This window comes from Saccostrea cucullata, unplaced genomic scaffold (assembly GCF_032062105.1).
Source record: "Saccostrea cucullata isolate Sc308-1 unplaced genomic scaffold, CSIRO_AGI_Scuc_v1 ctg1397, whole genome shotgun sequence".
Taxonomy (NCBI): Eukaryota; Metazoa; Mollusca; class Bivalvia; order Ostreida; family Ostreidae; genus Saccostrea; species Saccostrea cuccullata.
The window spans coordinates 293,637-309,362 of NW_026930260.1; the positions used below are offsets into that span (position 1 = coordinate 293,637).

At 34.9% G+C, this 15,726-nt stretch overlaps 2 long non-coding RNA genes and 1 pseudogene across 4 annotated transcripts; 2 read left to right on the forward strand and 1 right to left on the reverse strand.

The window, feature by feature from the left end:
* The first annotated feature begins 2,162 nt into the window (after window positions 1-2,162).
* LOC134283421 (uncharacterized protein K02A2.6-like) lies at window positions 2,163-5,216 on the forward strand (annotated as a pseudogene).
* A 4,308-nt stretch (window positions 5,217-9,524) lies between these two features.
* On the reverse strand, window positions 9,525-14,198 carry LOC134283433 (uncharacterized). Of its 3 annotated transcripts, none has more exons than XR_009995480.1 (6): window positions 13,926-14,198; window positions 13,402-13,507; window positions 12,976-13,291; window positions 12,766-12,871; window positions 12,428-12,495; window positions 9,525-12,127 (listed from the first exon to the last, which is right to left on the reverse strand). It is a non-coding gene; the product is annotated as an uncharacterized LOC134283433 (long non-coding RNA). The 3 variants fall into 3 exon arrangements; XR_009995478.1 differs by having other exon boundaries at window positions 12,428-12,556; XR_009995479.1 differs by lacking the exon at window positions 12,976-13,291 and having other exon boundaries at window positions 12,428-12,556.
* Window positions 14,199-14,314: 116 nt separating this feature from the next.
* On the forward strand, window positions 14,315-15,230 carry LOC134283432 (uncharacterized). Its single transcript, XR_009995477.1, has 3 exons — window positions 14,315-14,352; window positions 14,477-15,014; window positions 15,152-15,230. It is a non-coding gene; the product is annotated as an uncharacterized LOC134283432 (long non-coding RNA).
* Window positions 15,231-15,726: the final 496 nt, after the last annotated feature.

The window sequence follows — 15,726 nt, forward strand, 5'->3', positions numbered from 1 at the left end:
TGTAGATAATTTGAAAACTATCACCAAAAGGAACTGCATATCGCAAATGAGGTCTAATTGATACATGGATAAATAATTACAATCAAACCTTTCTCACAGCCTGGAATGTTAACATGGATATACAATATATAATAGACCCGAACTCATGCGTAGCTTACATTCTATCTTACATTAGCAAAGCAGAAGCAGAAATTGGAGAACTGCTAGCAGATGAACAAAGAGAAGCCAGGGAGGGAAATAAAGACGCCGCTTTGGCAATGAAACAAATATTACAGGTATATATACAAAACAAAGAAGTGTCGACCCAAGAAGCTGTATACAGAATATGCAGTTTGCATCTCAAGGAATGGACAAGACAGGTCCTTTTATCCCTGCAAGAAATTATGCATTTAGAATGAGTCTTCCTTTGAGTGCTCTTCATTCAAAAGAATATATGGATGCCATCCATCATTGATAAGTATTACGCTCGCCTTGATAGAGAGGACTTTAATGACCAATGTCTAGCAGAGTTCTGTTCCAACTATTTCTTCTATCCAAAATGAAGACCTCCAAATGCATCCCGAAAAAAAAATAATGACATTTTCTCAATTCATGTACGTCAGAAAGGATTGTTGTATATTGAAAGAAGAAAGGATGGGAAGAAGCTCCCAAGATACCCAAGGTACCCAAGATTCAATTGTCTTAAAAATCCAAACGACTTTTACTTGCCTCTGTTACAACTACACTTGATTGGTTGATTGTATATTGTTTAACGTCCCTTTTGAGATTTTTTCACTCATATGGGGACGTCACCGTATGCCTTAACTCTTTTTGGAAGCAGTCATGCTGGTAATCATGTGATTTTGAATGAGACAAATGTATTTACATAAACAAGGGTTTACATAAACAAGGGTTGAAATTTTCCAAAGACATTCTTTAGCTTACGTAAGGGACGTCCTTTAGTGAAACCCATGATCACTGTGTCAACAACTGGCCACTTTATAACAGTGATGGGTCCATATCTTGCTCGAAACAATGATGCCAGTATAATCAAACATACTATGCAGAATTTGTAATTGGCTGCAAGAGGACGATATTTTTATCGTTGATTTTGGAAGGATATTGTTTTACAAACAAATTTTCTGTATGTCGGTAAATTTTTCCTCCACGTTACATCAGGCATATTTTGAATCTGAGCAATGCGTATTATTGTTGGTACCACCTTAAAACATACAAACAGGGTATGTTTAAACGAATAGTTTTAGGTCCGAGTTACTTAAGACGTCTGTGAAATTTAAAAGTAATCCATTCTACAAACTTCTCGTGAGAATTAAATACAAGCACAGATAGCTTTGTAACAAACATGTTTATCCATATTACTAGACAAGAAGTTGTAATGTTTATACTCTAAATTAAATCTGTCAATCTATAATTAACAATTAGAGTGCCAGCATCAGAATGTTTATTTTCAATCAAGCACTGCTCTCTGACATTATCAGTTCTCACGATAAAGTTCCTCTCCCTAATTTCATCTGTTGTCAATCATTATCATATGCATGGGAATTTGTTCAATCTGATGGTCACTCAATAAATAGTTAGTAAACTAGACAGACGTGTTCTTTTACCTCTCTCTCACAACATTACAATGGCGACGAGGATTCTGTGAATAATCTTTTGGATATATACTAGTTCTACTGTGTAGTACACTTGTAGCAAAAGTTTATCCAATATGTCGGCATTACCAAACTTTCCACCATTTTCTGTGCATGAAAATGCAACGGACATACGCTGGAAGAAATGGAAGTTGAGACTGGACAATCTCATTCTTGCGATGGGAGTTAAGAACTACAAAGCCAGACAGAGAGCTCTGCTATTCCACTATGCTGGAGAGGAGGTAAATGAGATTTTTGAGACATTACCTAACACAGGTGATGATTACGACACGGCGGTAGCAAGGTTGACTGAATACTTCGCCCCAAAGAAAAACACTGAATTTGAAGTGTACAAATTCAGGCAGGCCAAGCAAGAACCCGGAGAAACAATTGACACGTTCCACACCAAACTTAGACAATTGTCGTTAACTTTTAACTTGTGAATTCAACAACAATGACAAAGAAGTGAAATCACAGATAATTCAGGGATGCAGCTCAACAAGACTAAGAAGACGAGCACTGAGGGACGACATGAACCTAGAAGATCTACTCAAGCTGGCAAGATCACTAGAACTATCGGATAAACAGGCAAGTGAAATCGAGAAGACCGACAAAAGTTCTGAGGAAGTGCATGCAATGAGGAAACGGCGCAATGCACCCAAATTTCTGGAAAGAAAACGTGGTACTAAGGATCGGACAGACACACCCTCAAAGGAGAAATGCTTCAACTGTGGTGGACAATTTCCCCATCTGAAAGGACCGTGTCCGGCAAAAGGTAAGACATGTAACGCATGTCACAAGATAGGCCATTTCGCATCCGTCTGCAGATCAAAGAGCAAATCAATAAATCGTAAACCCAAATCTGTGAGACAGCTAGAGGCATGTAATAGCGACTCTGATTCAGAATCTTGTGAATATCTCTTTGGGTTGGATCAAATTAATTCCATTACCAGGAGACAACCGCGTATCAAAGTTGAAATCAACGGGATACCCGTAAATGTTCTAGTTGACACAGGCTCAAGCATCAACGTCTTAGACGAAAGCACATTCAGGAAACTTGAAAATAATGTGAAATTGCGGAAGGCGGATACCCGTGTATTCGCGTATGGTTCTAAAACTACCCTTGATATTATCGGAAAATTCCAAGCAACAATCGAAAACAAAAACAAAATTGAGATTGCGGATGTCTATGTTGTTAAAGGGAACTCTGGTTGTTTACTTGGATACGATACATGTGTTCAACTGCAAATTGTGCAGAAAATAGCATCTCTAAGTGATGACAAAATTTAATTTTTGTGTCAAAAGTACCCGAAAGTGTTCAATGGGATCGGAAAACTCAAACACAAGCAAGTAAAACTCCACGTTGATGAATCTGTGAAACCTGTTTCACAACCACACAGAAGAATTCCGTTCCATGTCCGGAAACAAGTTGAAAAAGAACTCGAGAAATTAGAGAAACTCGACATCATTGAAAAGGTTAATGGTCCCACACCATGGGTCTCTCCGATCGTCGTAGCTCCTAAACCTAAGAAACCTGGAGAAATTAGACTGTGTGTGGATATGAGAAAAGCCAACACAGCAATACAACGTGAACGCCATGTCACGCCAACCATTGATGACATGATTCTTGATCTCAATGGATCTAAAGTATTTTCCAAACTCGACCTGAATGCTGGGTATCATCAGCTGGAATTACACCCAGATTCTCGGAACATTACAACGTTCTCAACCCATGTTGGATTACATCGATATAAACGACTAAGCTTTGGAATTTCTTCAGCAGCAGAAGTATTCCAGAACTCGCTTAGTACAGCGCTTGAAGGTTTACAAGGAGTTCGGAACATAAGTGATGACATCATAGTGTTTGGACAAAATAGCGAGGAGCATGACAGAAATCTAGAGGCAGTCTTTAAACGACTTGAGGAAAAACACCTCACATTAAACAAAGAAAAATGTGAATTCAACAAAACGCAAATTGAATTCTATGGATATGTATTCAGTTCAGAAGGAATTTCCGCAGACCCGAGAAAAGTGGATGCGATAAAGAACTCTGAGATACCGTCAAATGCAAGTGAAGTCAGGAGCTTCCTAGGCATGACAAATTATGTAGGGAGATTTATTCCCAACTATTCAACAATTACTGCGCCATTACGAGAGCTAACCAAGCAAAATGTGAAGTTTGAGTGGCAACCTAATCAACAAAAAGCATTCGACATGTTGAAACGTGAACTTACAAGTGACAAAGTTATGGCATATTTTGATCCGTCAAAAGAAACAACAATGATTGTTGATGCAAGTCCCGTAGGACTTTGTGCGTTATTAACACAAGAAGGCAAAGTCATATCGTACGGAAGTCGTGCGTTAAATGATGTGGAAACTATATACTCACAAACTGAGCGCGAGGCACTGGCAGTTGTTTGGGGATGTGAGCATTTTCATCTGTATTTGTTTGGACAAGATTTCAAAGTCATTAGCGACCACAAGCCATTGGAAGCGATTTTTAATAATCCGCACTCAAAGCCTCCCGCGAGAATAGAGAGATGGCGATTAAAACTGCAACCATATCATTTTAGGCTACAGTACCGTCCAGGGAAAACAAATGCGGCAGATTACATGTCCAGGCATCCGTCTAAGTCAACAAAGATCAGCAGTCTGTCAGACATCGCCGAGGAATACGTTAACTACGTAACAGAGAATGCCGTACCAAAGACTTTGACCTTAGCTGAAATCAGTGATGAAACCCTAAAAGACCCTGTCCTTCAACAAGTAATTGAAGCAATTACTTCCGAGAAAAAGATTCCTGAATCTAAAGTCCTCGATAAAACAATTGAAACTTTTAGACGAAGGCAAAATGAACTAACTTTACACCGAGACGGAAACTACTGCGTGTTACTCATCGAAAACAGGTTGGTCATTCCGAGATCATTACAACAAACAGTGATCAAATTAGCGCATGAAGGTCATCAGGGGATAGTCCGTACTAAACAGCTACTCAGAGAAAAGGTTTGGTTTGTCAACATAGATAAGCAAGTAGAAGAATTTTGTAAAGGATGCGTTCCGTGTCAAGCGTCAGTACCAGGACAAAAGTACACACCATTGAAGATGTCACCCCTACCCGACCGACCGTGGTCTGAGGTCAGCATGGATTTCTGTGGACCATTTCCGTCGGGATCCTACTTAATGGTCGTTGTTGATGATTATTCGAGGTACCCTGTTGTCGAAATTCTATCAAAATTAACAGCAAAGGCAGTGATACCGAAACTAGACAACGTTTTCGCCTTATTTGGAATTCCTGATGTAGTCAAAACCGACAATGGACCCCCGTTCAACGGATCGCTCTTCAAGGAGTTCGCAAAACATGTAGGATTTCAACATAGGAAAATAACACCGTTATGGCCACAAGCTAATGGAGAAGCGGAACGATTCATGAAGACCATTGGAAAAGCGATTCGAGCCGCACATGCCGAACACACAAGCTGGAAACAGGAGTTATACTGTTTTTTGCGCAACAATAGAGCGACGCCACATGCAACAACAAGCACAACACCCGCTGAAATACTACTAGGCAGAAAATTAAAAACCTGAATTCCCGAGATTATTCCATCGTCCAAAAACACAGAAATATCTCGCAAAGATCTAAAAGAAAAAGAAAAAATGAAGAGATATGCAGACATTAGAAGAGGAGCACTAGATCATAAGCTGCAGCCGGGAGACAAAGTTCTTGTAAAACAACAAAAACAGGACAAACTATCAACTCCATACAGTCCCGAGCCGTACGAAGTAGTTAAACAAAAAGGCTCTATGATAACCGCTAAGAATGATAACAAAGAAGTCACCAGAAACGCATCATTCTTCAAGAAAACTAACGAAGACGAAAGGTCATCCGAGGTACCAGACGATTCCAGTAATGACTTAATTACCGCACAGCCGGAGCCTAGACGGTCAACTCGCGAGCGCAGACCACCAGCGCATCTAAAAGATTACGTGTGTGCATTGTGTGAAGATTTGTAATGGGGCATAATAATCCCCAAATCATAATTATGTAGTGATTTTGTACATAACATTAGTAATTGTGCATGAATATATTGTCGTAAAAAGTTCGAGGAAAGAGACATCAAAGTTGAACAAACATTTAGAAAATTACTGACAATTCTCAAAATGTAACCCACATGAACTTTGATAAGTGCTAACAGTAATTAGAATTATTTCGATGTACATGTTTTCAATTAAAGAAAGGGAGGGATGTAATGTTTATACTCTAAATTAAATCTGTCAATCTATAATTAACAATTAGAGTGCCAGCATCAGAATGTTTATTTTCAATCAAGCACTGCTCTCTGACATTATCAGTTCTCACGATAAAGTTCCTCTCCCTAATTTCATCTGTTGTCAATCATTATCATATGCATGGGAATTTGTTCAATCTGATGGTCACTCAATAAATAGTAAGTAAACTAGACAGACGTGTTCTTTTTCCTCTCTCTCACAACATTACAGAAGTGACTTGTTAAGTGAATATAACATATATATACAAGTATGAGCTTTCCTAAAAAGCATGTCTGACGTGGTTTGCTGAAATTCATTTAGCGGAAAGAAATGATAGTGTAGGAGTTGTAATTTACACTACTTAAATATTTTTATTTATACCCAGGTTCGTTCCGAAAAATAATTGAAATTGTTCAGGATCAAGGTTAATTTTCCCTAAAGTCTGTCTCACCAAGTTACTGTAAGCACTTTTCGCGTAATATCTCAAAATATATAAATACCTTGGCTTTCTACCATGGTCCGATCGTTAGATCATTTTTTTTCCAACCTTCCTCCGTTTATCCGAACCCTCGAGGTCAACCAGCGTATACACACGGCGGCAAATTCAAAGTCTACGGGGTATTAACATGGTAAACTCGTCCATTAGCGTCTCGATTACGGGGCCGGGAACCAGTTTTCGAGGGGAGTAGTCGTTCTTTGCAAAGTAAATTTCCAACAAATCGTAAAAAATCAAAGGATTTAATTTAAATTGCTTTTATTGGTAATTTAAATGTAACTTTGAATTAAAATAAATTTTAACAGCATGTAACAAATTTAATTATAAACTACGAGAAAATAGTTCGAATCTAACGAAGTACAAGTTGTGGATAATGGTTGTTGACATGTGTTGATTCAAGCTCGCCAGTCTCAGTGTTAAAAGTAAGTTGTTTATTTATTCTATGGAATTTTTCTGCAGCTGTAGTTGTTTTACTAGCTTATATGCACACAAAAGAGAAGGATCTACAAATGCTAAGAATATTTATATTTCAAAACGCATGATATTGCTGACATTACAGATCTGCTTAGGGCTCATATGCATTGGTAAACCGTACTAGTCTAAGTGCTCTGTAACAGTCTGTATGTAAGCACATGTGTGAAAATTAAAAGGGGTATATCTATGATTTTAATAGAAGAAGAAGATGGTTAAACGAATAGGTGAAATAATACCAAAAGGGAAATAACAGCTGATTATAACACATTAACTAAATTTTTGAAAATTTATTTCTACTTTCATTTTCATTTATTAAATTTCATGTGCATGCATTTGGCAGATAAATAACCAAAAAATTAAGCAAGAGATCTAAAGTGCATTTTTATATTTATGTGTAGTGTCAACACCATAGGGACCTTCATTCCCAAATTCTGTAGCCTCCAGTATACTCATAAATATGTATACTATTCAGTTCAACTTTAAATTTTAAGATTTGTACAAGTATATATAGCTTTTGATGAGGAATATATTTTCATTTCAAGATTGACAAGATCATGGTATTAAACTAAAATGGGAACAGATATGGTCACACTTGCTGATGATACAACCTGAAAGGGGTAGGATGGGTATGTCAGGAAATCCTTTTTTTCATGTAGGAAAGTTTGGAACTTGTAAATTGACACATAAATGTTACAGACCATTCAACAATTCATCAGATATATCATATATACTCGCTTATAAGAAGTTTTTTGGGAGTTAAAGTTTGGGCCTAAACTCTTAGTCTGACTTATAGGCAAGTTATAAAAAAGGTTGGTATCTTTTAGGGATCAATCCCTCTCATGTTTATAAGCATAAAAAATGCAACCAACTTATAGGTGGACCGACTTATAGGCGAGTATATACGGTACTCAATTGTAATAATAATTCTGATTTCATCTGTTAATATTTCCTGGATGTAATTGTCTATGTTTTTAATATGACACATTAGGCCATCTGAAAAAGATTGTTTTGTTGCCCTCTCTCGACCAACTGACTAAAAATGGCCAACTCAATTTTTTTTTTTCAAATTTCAGAGGTTTCTTTTCTTTTTATTCTCTTTATCCCATTAACAAATTTGTTGAAATTTTATGGGAAAGAAATTCTCCAACCTATCCACAGGACCAATAATTTTACCTTGATTCAGGAGAGGACAAAGAAACATTATTTTAAAGATGATTTGGCAGTAACAATTTATTGTTCTAATAGGTAAAACACTTGGTCATCATCCATGCTCATAGCTCTGTCTCAAGTTTAAACTTGTTTGAAAGAGATTATGATAATTATTTGCTAATTTGACACCTGGTTTTTGTAGCACAGTGGATGACAAATCCCATTGCCTGACACCCAGGACTAACTACTTCATCGGTAAATAAAAAAAAAGACAAATTATTTAACTTCAACTGCTTTAGGGAGAAAAATGTACCAAGATTTCATAATTTTTTTTACAATTATAGCATCAGTTATGCCCCTTACCTCTAGTAATTTTTAGCTCATCTAAGATGAAAGCTCAAGTGAGCTTTTCTGATCACCCACTGTCCGTTTGTACAAAGCATCTTTGGGTTAAGGGGAATTGAAATTGTTAAATGATGGGGCCAGGCCCCCTTTCAAGGGGAGATAATCAAGAAAATACTAAAATAGAGTGGGTTTTTAAAAAAAATCTTCTTAGGAAACACTGGGCCAGAAAAGCTGAAACTTATGTGGAAGCATTCTAGAGGAGTGTAGATTGAATACCATGGATATGTCAAAGTGATCTGGAAGACCCATGAACCATGCACATATTCTTTAAGTAAATTTAAACTCAATATTATGAATCCTAGGATATATCTCAAAGTTCTTTCTCAGCTCCATGTATATAGTAATTTATTGAATTAAATTTTAAAAACATCTTTCAAATGTATTAAGACCTTAAATACTCTCATGTGTGGATTACAGTCTGCATAGGTCAAGACACCCCCCATCCCTTTCCATTTGGGGTTCAAATTTTTATGTTAACAAAGAGGGAATAGTTCTTAAAAATTAGCTGCAGCTGGACAAAACGTTAATCAGTGTGACTTATTGACATTTTGTTATTGTCTCTCAGTGTAAGGCACTGCTTGAAAAAACACCTTTACAAAACTTTACTTGTGAAGTAAATTTCATTAAAGGTGCTCCCAAAAGCAAGGTCATCTTTGTATTAACTTTACAAAAAGTAAAGGTGAAAAGGTAACCTTTAATTACACGAAAAGATAATTAAATATAACCTTTCACCTTTTATGCCATATTAAAGTTCATTAAATATATTGTAGAAAATTCTTATTTAAATGCTGACTATTGTTTAATACACTTATTCTTTGGAAATTAAATATAACCTTTCACCTTTTATGCCATATTAAAGTTCATTAAATATACATATTGTAGAAAATTCTTATTTAAATGCTGACTTTTGTTTAATACACTTATTCTTTGGATTTTCACAGTTAGTTTAAAGAATCTAATCTAGTCAGTACCCAGAATTTTAAGACAAATGTCATATATTGTTTTTATTATCTTGTATCCATTTCCAGTGGAAATTAGTATTAGAAATGGTCATCTACAGATTCAAACACTCGACTCAAACACTTGACAGACTACACCTCAAATGATGTAAGCCAGGTTAGCTTAGTTGGAGCAGCTGGCGTTTATTTTGATACATGTAACAAAACATAAATTTTTAATATACATTACATTGAATGTGAAACAATAAAGCACTGCAATGCATTTGCAAAATAATTTACATGTAATAAATTGTATCCCTATCACTGACATTAAAAACCGCCCAGGCAAAAACCATAGATGGTTAACTATGGAAAACCTGTGTCCGTCGCTATGTAAATAATGTCTCAAAGGAGAATGCCGGACGTGCATTCGGTGCAATAGTTAAAAATGCATGAACATCCTATAATATTTGCATGTATGAAAAAATCAAAATTAAAATACATTTCAACAGTTTTGTTATTTCCATTACCAGTATATTTATACAAATATGATATATATAAAGCAAAAAAAAATGTGTATGTATTGAAGAGCACTGGCTTAGAATGATATGAACATATTACTGAATACTCATTTCTCATTGGCTTTTCTTTGGCCACGCCCACATATACAACCAAAACCATTGATATACATTCCTCGCATACAAAGTATTCCCGCTATACTGCGAAACACAGGAAAAAAATATTATCTGCACCAGGATTGCCTACAACTCTCTGAATTGGATGACATAGATCTTTAATATGTACATTGATATTAATGATAAAGTAATTAAAAATATAACAATGGGAAAAATTGGCATACTGATATTTTTCATTTTCCAATCAAAAATGATCTAAAATATTCTGTATTTTTGCTTCTCATAATATGATCAGTCAGATATACAGCACAAACAATATCCAGTTATAACCTTGAATATAAACATTATATTGAGCTATCTTTGACTTTTGCTTTCCTTTAAACATTCAGATACATGTGAGAAAAAATACAAAAAAGAAATACAGATGACAAGTATAAATTTTACATTTCTGCTTATGAAATGGAGGTCTCATTTCACTTTAAAATATAATACTAATACATGTACAATATTTATTCTTTCTGGTGCATGTACATATATAAAATAAAATTTGCAGTTTAAATTGAATTAAAAATGTGAAAAAAATTACATAAAAGGCTATTTGATTTGCACTTATTATACACAGGCTAATAACATCTTCAACTTGTAATGCAAAATGATGCATTTTACATATTCACAAACACAAAATATGGTGAAAAATCTATTAGAATAGATGCGGGGATGCAGTTTGCAAAATGCATGAGATCATGTACGAGTCCAGCTTCACCCCATGAGCCTGTCTATGCTTGATTTAATTTAGATTTGTTTTTATGTCTGTGGTAATGTTAGTGTGTTTGCATATGTGTCCAGCTTCACACATTTTCATGTATGTGCTCGACTTCACACGCCTTGGAAAATATGTAATAGGTTGTGTTAGATGCTTGTGTGTTTGCATATGTGTCCAGCTTCACACATTTTCATGTATGTGCTCGACTTCACACGCCTTGGAAAATATGTAATAGGTTGTGGCAGATGCATGTGTATTTGTGTATGTGTCCAGCTTCACACATTTTCATGTATGTGCTCGACTTCACACACCTTGGAAAATGTGTAATAGGTTATGGTAGATGCATGTTTGCATATGTATCCAGCTTCACATATTTTCATGTGTTTGTTCGATTTACACGTCATAAATGTAAAATATGTAACCAAAATGGTGTAAAACATTTACAAGTGTATGATGCACAAAGAGAAAAAAAGTTCTGTGTGTTTTGTTCTGCAAAAAAATAAATTATGTCCTGTTGAGAAACTGACAATCAAAATAAAGTAACATATTCATTTTACATAACTGTACTGAAAATCACTCATCCAGTTTAAATTACTGTACTGAAAATTGAATTTGTGCAAAAACTCTGAATGAATAACATTTAAAACCAAGAATGCTTGCATGTTCATCTATAAATCTCCAAGATATTTACTAGTTAGTTTGTAGCGCCGCATCAGGCAGTCTTATAACACATTTCATAATGTCAGTTTGCATGAATAAATCAATTTATCCTTGTTCATATCTTGCCGAAATTCTAGTCTACAGTTTATTTACACAGCACATCACAAACAGAAACATTCAGGAAAAATAATTCACTAAAAATAAAATCCAAGTTAAATAATCACATGTACATATAAATCCAAGAAATATTAGGTTATATTCCAAGTAAGTAAGTAACTTTATCTATCTCTAACAGTTCTATCTACTAAGTCTTCTATATTTCCACCTTCCTACCTTATTCTAAAATTCTGTCGCACTATATATATACACCTGTACTCAAGATCCGCTCCTGACGATCAGGAGCACATTACATGTATAAGATCCTTAAGATCAGGAATCAATACACAGGTCATTACAATCAGCAGGGGGTTATATAAGAGGGGCGATTAATATACAGATAAGATGATAATGTGTGAACAATTAAGTATTGAAGAGTTATATTACAGATAAGATATTCTAAATCACTACATGTTTACAAATTTTTGATCATATCATTGATAACAGTACATTTTCTTGATCATGACATCTGTTTTGGATTCCCCTCTCTGACATCTTTTCTTGTTCACCAATTAGTTCAACAGTCATCTGGGTACTCAGGTGTTGTACAAGTCCTAATAATAATAATTTTCAAAATTATAAAGAAAAAAAAATATAATTTTTAAATAGGTTTTCATTACTTCTATTGAAATTAAAGCACAAGCTTTTGAAGACATACTTAAGTAACAACACATGTATAACTAAACATAATGGAAATTTAGACAAAGCGACTCAATGTCAAACATATGATAGTGATACATCTGTAATATCTATGAAACTTACCGAGATGCTTAAAATGTTTATGGTGTGCTTTCACTATAAAGCTTAGCAGTATATAAACATCTCTTGATTAAATGTTGAAGTCCAATCCTCACCTGACTTGCACATTCATATGGATTGGTTCTATGTTGATAATCTCTTTCAACAATTGTCATCACAACATCTGAAAGTCATCAATCTTCAAAATAAATCTGACGCTCACCTCTCAAGTGTATATAGACTCCCTGTACAAATGCATGGAAAATAAGATTTTGAATAAAAAATGAATTATCTCCATATCACCATACCTGGCCTTTTTAAAAATGTGAGGAAATATTTTAAATACTTTTCTTTAGATAAAATCATGTAGTAAGTATCCAACAATGTTGAAAAAAAAGTATCTCTAGAATTTTACATTTATATTGAATGTAAAAAAAAAATCAAAAGACATTACCTAAAATGGAAATAAAGTACAACTGTGACTGGTGTCTCAGGCACAACCAATATACACAAGACCTTTCCATCCTTAGCAGCATGCATTAGCTCCACATTCCTTGCTTCTGCAAAAATATACAATGAAAATTTGTTAAAAAATGAGAGCGAAGCTTTATATTGAATGAAAAATGCATTGTTCCTCTACTTAAAAAAAATCAAAAGGCATTACCTAAAATGGAAATAAGGTACAACTGTGACTGGTGTCTCAGGCACAACCAATATACACAAGACCTTTCCATCCTTAGCTGCATGCATTAGCTCCACATTCCTTGCTTCTGCAAAAATATACAATGAAAATTTGTTAAAAAATGAGAGCGAAGCTTTATATTGAATGAAAAATGCATTGTTCCTCTACTTAAAAAAAATCAAAAGGCATTACCTAAAATGGAAATAAGGTACAACTGTGACTGGTGTCTCAGGCACAACCAATATACACAAGACTTTTCCATCCTTAGCAGCATGCATTAGCTCCACATTCCTTGCTTCTGCAAAAATATACAATGTCAATGAAAATTTGTTAAAAAATGAGAGCGAAGCTTTATATTGAATGAAAAATGCATTGTTCCTCTACTTAAAAAAAATCAAAAGGCATTACCTAAAATGGAAATAAGGTACAACTGTGACTGATGTCTCAGGAACAACCAATAAACACAAGAACTTTCCATCCTTAGCAGCATGCATTAGCTCCACATTCCTTGCTTCTGCAAAAAACTATATACAATGAATATTTTTTAAGAAATGAGAGCGAAGAGTGTAACATGTACTTCGGGGAACAGAGGAAGGAATTTGAAGTCAGATTAGTTATATTTCTGCCAGTGTTGGCACGGGCATAGTATCCGGGGGGGGGGGGGCTTGCCCCCCCCCCCCCCACTTTTTTTCCAAACCAACATACACTATTAGAAATGTACCAAAAATGTAGTATAAGAATTGGAACTAAATGTAGTTATCACTGAGAGAAAGTTACCCCCCCCCCTTAACTCCCCCCTTTATTCCCTGCCCCCCCCCCCCCCCACTTTCAAAAAAAAAAAAAAACACGAAGCTACGCCACTGGTTGGGACGGATAAATTTCCATAATTAAATGAAACAAATTATGCGCAACAAATAAGACACATGTATTACCTTGCAGTCACCGGCCCACATAATGTATACAACTGACAACATCCCAAATCCCTTTCTTTGTTGTTTACTTGGCGGAATTTTCTTTGCCTTCTAGACTGGTTCCCAGCTCTGGTTCCCATACATTGCCGTGAATAAGTCCTACGTTTATTGGTTTTGTTTACAAGCTTCAACATCAATAAAATCTCCAGCACATTTACAGCTTGTATTGTAAACTAAACTGAAAACATATTTTACACAAAATTTTTAGCTCAGTATTATGTTATCCTCTTCATTCAAGTAATATGTAAACTCTTCTCGAATGTAAAACGAACGATCTACTCTGAACAGTAACCCAAATATGGCACTGTGTATTCGGTTGAATAGCCAATCATTTCAAATCAAGTTGAGCGGGTCTGCATCGTTATTTTGACGAAGTTTGAAACCAGTGGTAATTTTTTGACACTTCATGTAGATTTAAGAAGATTCTTGCCTGAACAACTGCTCGAACTCCCGAGTTGACATGCTCTAAAGGTTTGTTTACGATTTCCAGCCGTTTTTACTTTCACTTTCAGATCAGTACATTGTGCATGTTGTGAAAGAATTAAACTAAACAAAGTCACGGAAAACGACGCTTTGTATGTTATTTTCTGCTAGGATATTAGATAAGTACTTTTGATAATTCTGGGATTAAATGTTTATGTGCGCCACTTTATTCTGTTAAGGTGTATGAATCACAGGGGCTTGTCTGCCGGATTGATAAATGTAAAATATTTTTAAAAATTTGTATCTACATTAACCATGTTAACTACACTCTAAAAGTTGCTTTAAATTAATAAAGATTTTGATCAGGCAAGAAAAATAATGTTGTAAGAAAAGTGCTACACTTATCAGGGACCTATATATACTAATCTATATACATGTACATAAACTCTCAACTTTGAGAGTTTATTTATTTTTATTTATATCATTTTGTATTTTAAACTGTGTCCATTTTCATAAAACACACGTATAGTGAATTCAGTATGCAGATTATTGAAGGGAAAACATCAAGACGGGGCAAGGAAGACAACAAAACATGATTACCCAGATTGAGGATCCCAGTGTTCTTTGGTACAAACACATTTTAATAATAAATTTCATGAAATCTGTTACTTGAACAAACATTTACATTATTTAGTGCTTGAATTGCTCGGGAGTCAATATCGTCATATATTTGTAAAAAAAAATGTTCAATTTCCTTTGTATAGTCTCAAGCTACTCAGCCTACCATGAGAAAATTAAAAGATCTGTCATGAAGAAGAGGCTGGTTCTCAACTTTCATATTATAAATGGCAAGTATTGTTTAGAACTAAATTTAGATTATTCTTGATAAAAAATAACATAAGGGTTTTTGTCAATTCATAGCTATTATTTGTGATTGCACTGTGTATTAATTTTCATTATCAATTCATTCTCTGGTGACCAAGTGCAGCAGTTTGCTTCAAACTCATAATTTTCTTTAAAAAATATTGACTATATTTGTCCATATGTACAAAATGTTAATCAGGCCGAAATTAAAAATATCTTTGTTTCCCCTAACCCGACCCTAAATTCTCAAGTTGGGTCGGTAGGTAGGTAAACAATTTTATTTTCTTACAGCAGCTTTGATAATACATTCTAAATTTAATGGAAAAATAAACTATATATAAGAAAAGTACAAAATCAAGCAATTCGTGAACAAAATGCTAAGTACATATGCCGTTTAAAAGCAAACGTACTTCATGGTTAATTAATTCACAACTGTTATTTAGTTGAATTTGTGAAATATCCCACGCCATTTAAA